An 8315-nucleotide genomic window follows, 5' to 3' on the forward strand; every position below is an offset into this window, starting at 1 on the left:
TATGGCTATTGATACCACGTGCTCAAGTTAAGTTGTCTTTACTCGTAAGTATGGATTAAGGATTAAATGAGATGTATTTAAAACAGCAAGAACTGTGTGTGGACACACTGAGGCCCATGTCAGTGTTGGCTCTTGTTATGACAATGATTTTGATGTCTAAGGGGTTCTCAACCTCCCACCTCAGGTCTTTGCACCTGCTGTTCCTTCTGCCTGGAATGCTATCTACTTTGATCACACCTCCTTCAGATGTCAGCTCCCTGAATGTCCCTGCTTGGTGTTCCCAAGGCTCCCTGTGACTTCTGACCCGATACCCACTAAAGCCTGCAGTCCTATGTCGTTAGAGTAGTTACTCCCTTCTGTATCCCTCTCTAGACTGTGAACTTGAAGGCACATGATGAACCTGTTTTGCTATGTTTTGTAGCTTCAGTGCCAAGGACAGAGCCTGGCCCCTCAGAAGATATTTTGAATAAATGAACAAGCGAATGAATGAATAACTCAGGGACAACTTCTTTACTGGGAGAATGTGCCGGACAGCTGTGTCTGACAGCTGAGAGAGGCCAGGGCTGAGGGACACCCTGGTGCTCAGGCTGGGAGGAGCAGTCCAAGCCCTCAGCACTGCAGCAGTGGGGCTGAGAAACACCTCTGACCCACTCAGTGCTGCACAGGGCCCATATTCTTTTACTGCTTTTCTATACAAGCTTCAGGTGTGTATCATTATAGTTCAGCATCCACGTACACAAGATGGTCCACATTCCTTATCATCAAGTGGGTGACCAAAGTGCTTGTCACTGGACCCACTCAGCACCTGCAGCTACAAAGCTCCAGGAAGGTCTACACTAGGCACACAGGGTGAGTTAGACACATCGTGGGGAGTAGGAAACGGGCTGTAACAGGCATAAGACTGCCCTGACTAACCTCAAAAGGGGTCTGTGTGCTTTTTTCCCTCTAAACACATTTGGGTTTAATGAGCTTTTAATTAAAACTAAGGCAGATGTCACTCTGCTAAGATCATGCCTAAGAAAGGAAAGGATGGAGATGATGCTAAGAGGCGTTGCTAATGCAGGGTAATCGTGATGATCTTCCATGAAATGTGTTTTGTTCTTGAAACTGAAATTGACTTTGATGTCTTTTGAGAGACTTAACGCACTTTTAATTCATGCAGAAACTCTTTTCTCAGTTCTGCAGGCTCTGCCAGGAGCACTGGGGACCAGTGACATCTTGGGAGCTGGGCTGAGCATGACCATGAACAGAACTGTCATAATGGTCCAGCTCCCAAACCTGTCCCCGGGTGGGCAGCACTGGGGTCATCTGGAGTCTGGGTGCAGAGGGTGAGGGGTCCCAGTCCTGTCACGGCTGAGCTGTGACTGTCATCTCCATGACGCAGAAGGGCGGCTCACCTCCCAGGGAACCCGGGTCCGAGCCTGTGCTGTGCCCATGGGTCGCCGTCTCTGCCAGGGGCAGAGCATGATTCTCTGGGTCGAAGCTGCAGACCTGGACCCTGGACAGTGCCAAGCATCAGCAACGTGGGAAATTTAGCAGATTTGCATCCAGAGCTTAGAGTCCTTCCCCTTCTCCTGCTACCCCGTGCGTGCTGTGTGAAGGAAAGGGAGGGAGGGAGCTTGGCTCAGAGTGGCCTCACAGCAACAGCTATGAGACAGCCTCCTCGCCCCACCCTGGGTGAGGGCTTCCCCTGAGGACCCGGCAGATGACAGCGCCTCCCAGGGTCAGCTTCCTCCATCGGCCCCACCTTGGCAAGGTGTCCACAGCTTCGTCAGCGCTGGCCCACAGCAGGGACAGCATCCTCAGGTCACTCCAAAGGTGGAGAGGAGAAAATGCTCCCAGGACGGAAAGTCCAGGTGCAGCACCGCTCTCCACCGTTTCCTCAACAACCTCCTCGTGAGGGACCCCGGCCCCGTCTTTCCTCGGAGCTCTCAGGGGTGGGTGCAGGAAGCCCAGCGCTGCCCCGCTCCTGGAGGGCCCCCCGCCCCCCGCGCTATCTGAAGGTCTCTCAGCAGCCACAACACCCCAGATAAGCCCTCTTTCCATTAATGAGAGGGGCTCTTGGGAAGGGCTAGGCAACAGGACGTAACCGGGGAAGATCTGTGAAGTCAAGGAGGGGTCCGGGCAAGTTTTTTAGATCTAAGATAAGGCATCATTGCAAAATGTTTACTGCTCCTGTGATGCCGGAAAGGCAATGTGCATGAAAGTTATTTTACTTAAACATCCTGATGGTCGTCTCTGGGGAAGGCTGAAGGATAACGATTTAGGGGTCTGACGCAATACACAAACAAGGACTCAGACCAATGCTAAGCGCCCCAGGCTTTCCCACAGACGCAAGCACGACAGCCAAGCTGCCAGCCCTTCTCTACCCGCCACCCATTTCCAAACACGCGGTGTCTCCCAGAGCCTCTGGCTCTCACGCTAAAAGGAAGCACTGGGCCCAGATCTGATCCTTCTCGAATCTTATGACCGAGTCTGGGGCTGCGTCAGCTTGTGTATGTGCTGCAGCTTGATACAGTCCACGTGCGTGCATCTGGGGCGGCGTCTGTGTTACCGGCAGTGGGGCCCCATGTGAACTGCCTGTGGGTGTGACGCGGGGGCTACCGGTGTGCCTCACCTGTTTGTCTTACAGCTGTTCCGCTGCGTGTCACCCACGTGCCGTCCTCTTGTGCTCTACGGGCTTCTTACGTGTGTTCCCGGTGACTGTACTGTCAGCCTCCCACACACCGCTACCTGGATGGATGCCATCTTTGTCTACGTGACCCGTGTGCTACCTGGGCCCCGTGCTGCTGTGTGATACATCAGTGCTGCCTGAACGTGGCAGTACCTCGCGTCACTTTCACATGTCGCCTGTGAGTGTCACTGCTTATCTGTGTTGCCAAGAGTCTGCTCTGAGCCCTGTGCGCGTCCACCTGTGCGTGCGCTGCAGCTGGAGGCTATTACTCTGCGTTGCCCACAGACCGCTGTGTGCCCGCAGCTCCACGTCCCCCTACGCGTGCCCTACTCCTGGGAGTGGTTTCCGGGTGACCCCCACCCCCCGCGGCCCCGGCGCCCCTGACCCCCCACCCCCAGGACGGGCTCCCTGACCCCCCCTTCAGACGGGACACCGGGGCCAGGGCGCCGGGAAGGGCACAGTCCCCGTTCTGGGCCCCGCCCCGCCCCCTCTGTACTAACGAGGACTCCTCGCCCCAGAGGGGCAGAAACGCACCTCAGATTTGCTCAGGAAAAAGCGGGGCGGTTGGTGCGCTCCTGACCTGCGGTCTCGGCAGCGCAGGCCCAGCTTCAGGCGCGGCTGGATCCAGGGCTCCGGTGGTGTCGTCAGAACTCAGTCTGCTCCTTCTTCCAGCTCAAGCCTTTGCCTTCATGCGGCCTGGCTTCGCTAACAGGCCCCAGTCTCCCCGCCGGGCTCCTCCAGGATCCTCCACAGTGACAAGGCGGCGGCAGCGTCCCGTCCCCGCCTCCTCTCAGGGCCGAGGCTCTCCTGTCGGCCCAGGGCAAGGCCTGGCGCTCCTGGTGATTGGACTGAACGAGGTCATGTGACCATTTCTCACCCAATCAGTGCAGCCAGGATACAGCCGGCGGAACTGTAAGAGCCTTCCCTATTGGTCCTTGAGCAAGTCCTGATGCTCACTCTGATTGGACACACAGACGTCATGTGACCAGCTCTGCCCAATCACTGCAGCCAGAACATAGGCAGTGGGAAGTGCAGGAGCCTTTCCTGTTGGTCCTGGGGCAAGGCCTGGCGCTCCTGGTGATTGGACTGAAAGAGGTCATGTGACCGTCCCTCACCCAATCAGTGCAGCCAGGATACAGCCAATAGAAACTGTAAGAGCCTTTCTAATTGGCCCTGGGACAAACCCTAACATTCACTCTGATTGGACATGCTGAGGTCATGTGACCATTTCTCACCCAATCAATGCAGCAGGATACAGCCAGTGGAAGTGTAAGAGCCTTTCCTATTGGTCCTGGAGCAAGTCCTGATGCTCACTGATTGGACACACAGACGTCATGTGACCAGCTCTAGCCCAATCACTGAAGTCAGGGAAGGGCTTCCCTTGACCCGCCTGGGTCACAGCCCCATCTGGAACGAAGGGTGCTCCAGCTGGATCACAGGTTTGAGCGTGGGGCACAGATTCCCTGATGCAACTTGGGGCACTCCTAGAAGGAGAGGTGGATGCCGGGAGCCCGCCACAGGTGTTCTCTACAGAATCTGGATTAGTGCCCTGGAACCCCAGCTGCACGCACCTAGGGACCCTGGAGGGAGAAGAGAGGACTCCGATTGGAAGGAAGGAGCGCTCCCTCATGAAATGCAGAACTCTAAAGTCACCCCGAGGAAAAGATGAGAAACTCGCAGGAACGCCGCCTAGACGTCAGGCCAAACACGGGGATACAATAGCGCTTGCGTCTAGATGAAGCGAGCACACTCCCGCGGTGACAGATTTGTCCTTAGGTGGTGAAGTTGCCTGGACTGGTCCGCCCTCCGTGCTGCTGGGATGAATCCCCATCAGCAGTTAAGGAGCAGGAAACCGAAAAGGCACAGGCTGAGCCCTACACAGCGCTCAGACCTCCTCCCGCCTCCAGAAACGTCTGAGGCCCAGCCTTTCATGACCTCCCCTTCGTGGGCAAGGCTGCCTCACCTGAGCCCCCCGGGAAGCCCTGCCGGACCCCTCCTCTGACCCTATGCACCCTCCTCTGAGTCCCCACAGTGTGGGGCGGAGCCGCATTGGAGAGCTTATCTCATTTCCGTGCCTTGGAGTTAATCTCACCCACCTGGAGTGATGGGATTGCTGGGTGGAGGTCAGGACCCACTTCTATCCCAGAGCATCTGACGTCCTTGGCGAGTTCCTCCCCGCTCTGACAGGGTGACCGTGCCCTGGGGCGACTGGTGAGCAGTGCACCCCTGTCAGTCAAGATTGACACGAGGCAGGGGAGAGAAGTGGGTGGTTATTTTTAGTCACAGAGATGAGGGGATTTTATGAGACTGCTGCCAACCTTTATGTGCATTAGTCAAAAGCAGCTCCTGTAATAGGAGGGAGTGACAGGCAGCTGGCAGGGGTTCCTACACAACCACGTTTAGCTGGTCTACTGCATGGGCTTGGGTTTCACCCCTGTGTCTTGCATTCCCGGGCTCAGAGCTGGAACCCACACTTCCTAGAACACCCTCTTCTGCAAGGATTAGGGTTTATTAATTATTTACATCTGACACATCTATTTGTCCTAATGTGTTTACTCTTCTCATCATTTCTAATTGCTCTCTCAAATTTTTATTTACCTATTTGTGCACAGTAGTCGACTTTGGTTCCAGATACAAGCTCTTTACCAGTCACCTCCCCGTCCAGCCTCATTCACCCCTCCCCCACCAGTTCTCCCAAACACATGGCTTGACCTTGAATCTTTACTCTAGAACTGCCTCTGGGCGAACGTAACATGAGATGACATACACTAGAGGTCAACCCTCCAGGACTTAAAAGAAATCAGATGTGGGATGTGAGGCAAAGAGCAATGTCATGGACGAAGCCTAAACTGTTGGCCTGATGTGAAGGCAGCGCTGCTGTAAAGATGTGGGTTATACGGAAAAGGACCATTACAGAACTGGGGACACGTCAACCTTGATGGTCACACTACCTGAACTCTTCCTCGGCAGCCACAGAATAAAGAGCTGTGAATATTTCTGGAATTTCAAAAGCCCTAAACTTCTGATGTCCCCAGTGGATCTTCAAGTCTGCCTTAGAGCATCAGAGAATCCCTCTTTTTATCATTTATCAGCAATGGATTCAAATAACTCCCAATGAGCACCGTTCATTCTGTGTAAAATGTCCAGCCACTCCCAGAAATAATTTCATTAGTCACCTCATTGTCAGCCACACATGACTTTATTAAGGTTCCTCTTAGGGATTAAATTTCCATGCTTGGTCTCCAGCTGATGGTGACCTCATTGCAGAATTTAGTTCAATTTGTTTCAGTCCTTTGTGAAGTAAGAGAATGTGCACTTGTAACCAGTAAATGGGTTTTTACAACTTTATGGTTATACATACCTGGGAATATCAAAAGCATTCTGGCTGGGAACTTTACCCTTTTTTTCCCCAAATGTGCACACTACAAGAAAAAAGGGGGTAGGTTTGGCAAGAGCTCTTCTTTCGGAATCTTCTCCAATAAGCTATTACTCCAAGTACACAGATTGCTCATTACGCACCCGCCTTGTTCTCAATGCGCTTGCAGGTTAAATAACCCCACTGAGGCAGCCACCCGTCCTGTACGGCTTTTGTTTTGTAGAGAGAGAACTTCACATATCTTTTTCTTTCACATGCTAGGCCATAAAGCAAGTTTCAACTAATTTAAGAGGACATAAATTATATCAAGCATCCTTCCTGATCACAAAGCTAAGAAAACAGAAATCAATTACAGAAAGGAAAATGGGAAAAGAACAAACATGTGAAGACCCAACAACATGCTAAAAAACCAATGGGCCAATGACTGGTGAAAAGCTAAAAGCTTTGGTTCTAAAATCCGGAAGAAGACAAGGATGCCCCCTGTCACCACTTCTGTTTAACGTAATACCGGAAGTCCTAGCCACAGCACTCAGATGAGGAAAAGAAACAGAAGGCATCCAGGTTGGAAGAGAAGCAGTGAAACTGTCACTTTTTGCAGGTGACTTGATGCACCTTTACATCAGTTCATACTCACTGAACGGACCTTTGGAAATTGGAGACTGCTCTTGACCTTAAGAAAGTTTGACCCTCAGGTCAGACAAGGGGGACAGACAAGCAGTTCACCAAATCACAGCACAACTTCCCATCAGGGGAGCAGAGTGGGAGAACCTTGATTCATGTCCATGATGGTGTGGCTGGTAGAATGATGGCCCCCAAAGGTGTCCAAACTCCGATCCCCAGACCCTGTGACTGTTACCCAATGTGGGAAAGGAGGCTTGCAGATGTAATTAGGGGTCCAGAGCTTGAAATGGGGAGTGTATTCTGGATTGTCTAGGTGAGCCCAATCTAATCCATCACTTCTTGAAATATGATAGCCTTTCACTGGTATTAATCCTCTGTGGCCTGTAGCAGGTGACCTTGGCCCTCCAAAGATGCACAGTGAGTTCTTAGAATGATGCTGAGAACTGTGTCCAAGGGGTGGGCACAGCCAGGACTTGGATGGTAGACCTGGACCTTGATCCCCTCCCAAATTTCCCCGACATTCACTCTTTCTACTGACTGTCTTGTGGGCCAGGTCCTCCCTGGGTGCTGGGTGCGAGCACCAGCGGGAAGATCAAGTTCTGCACATCAACCCATGTGTCAGAGATTCCAGGAAGCAGAGACAGTCAGGAGCGAAGAGAGGAAGTCTGCCCCATGTAGATTCCAGGATGGAGGTCATTTTGGCTTCGCCCCCGACATTATCAGTTGGATTCCCGGAAGACGGGTGCGTTCTCACCAATGTGACCAACCTCTGCTGTGTTCCACAGCTGCCGGCCTCACCCCTGGCATCTCCCTGAGTCTGGGAGAAGCCGCAATGATCTCCTGGGGGCTGGAGGAGACAGACCTTCCTGAGAGGTCTGAGGTCTCAGAGAGCAGGGATGGTGCTGGATGGTGGGAGGCGGGAGTAGGTGTGAGGTCCACCCAGAAACCAGGGAAGGGGAGACGCCCTGCTGTCAGGCTGCTGGGGGATTCCTAGATGGATGGCTCATTGCATCTGGAATCAGTTGAGTTTGCCTTCCATGTGTGACTATGAGAAAGAAATATGAGAGAGAGAGGATACTAGCTGACAGAGGATGATGCTGAGGGAACACAGAGAAGGTTGAGCAATGTCACCTCTCCCTCGGGTATAAATTAAAAACCATCTCAAGTGAATGGACCCAACTCAGGGTGACTCTCTCCTTCCAGGTGACAGGCAGGAGAAAGGAGATACGAAGAAATGAAAGGGACTTACTGTTACTGAGATTTTTTCTTCTGTGTTTGGATTCTCAGCTTCCTCTGCTCAACACCGATCGCCCCACCACCCGACAGCTCTGCTCTCACCTCCCCCGTCGCTGGCCTCCATTCCCGCTGCTCCGACCAGATCCCAAGCTAACCTTCCGTTCACCCCGGTGACTCAGGGGTGTGCGCTCGCCCCGGCCCCTCCACCCTCCGCATCCCGAGGCACTGCCACGGACCGGCTGAGGGCCCGGGCGGTTAAAGGCGCCTTTTAAGTGACAGTGCCTTGCTGTCCCGTCACACCGGTATTTTGTACACGCTGGGGGCAAGGAGAACTGTGACCCTGCTGTCCAGGAAAGGGCACTTCGGCCAGACCGTGAAGACGCTGCACCCGCAGCGGCTGACGCCCCA

The 8315-nt window shown here is 53.3% G+C and overlaps 1 long non-coding RNA gene across 1 annotated transcript; it reads right to left on the reverse strand.

Annotated features, from left to right (window-relative positions):
• Positions 1-1187: 1187 nt before the first annotated feature.
• Positions 1188-3477, reverse strand: LOC135319778 (uncharacterized). Its single transcript, XR_010378647.1, has 3 exons — positions 3209-3477; positions 2618-2733; positions 1188-1591 (listed from the first exon to the last, which is right to left on the reverse strand). It is a non-coding gene; the product is annotated as an uncharacterized LOC135319778 (long non-coding RNA).
• Positions 3478-8315: the final 4838 nt, after the last annotated feature.

Source organism: Camelus dromedarius, chromosome 31, assembly GCF_036321535.1.
Source record: "Camelus dromedarius isolate mCamDro1 chromosome 31, mCamDro1.pat, whole genome shotgun sequence".
Classification (NCBI taxonomy): Eukaryota; Metazoa; Chordata; class Mammalia; order Artiodactyla; family Camelidae; genus Camelus; species Camelus dromedarius.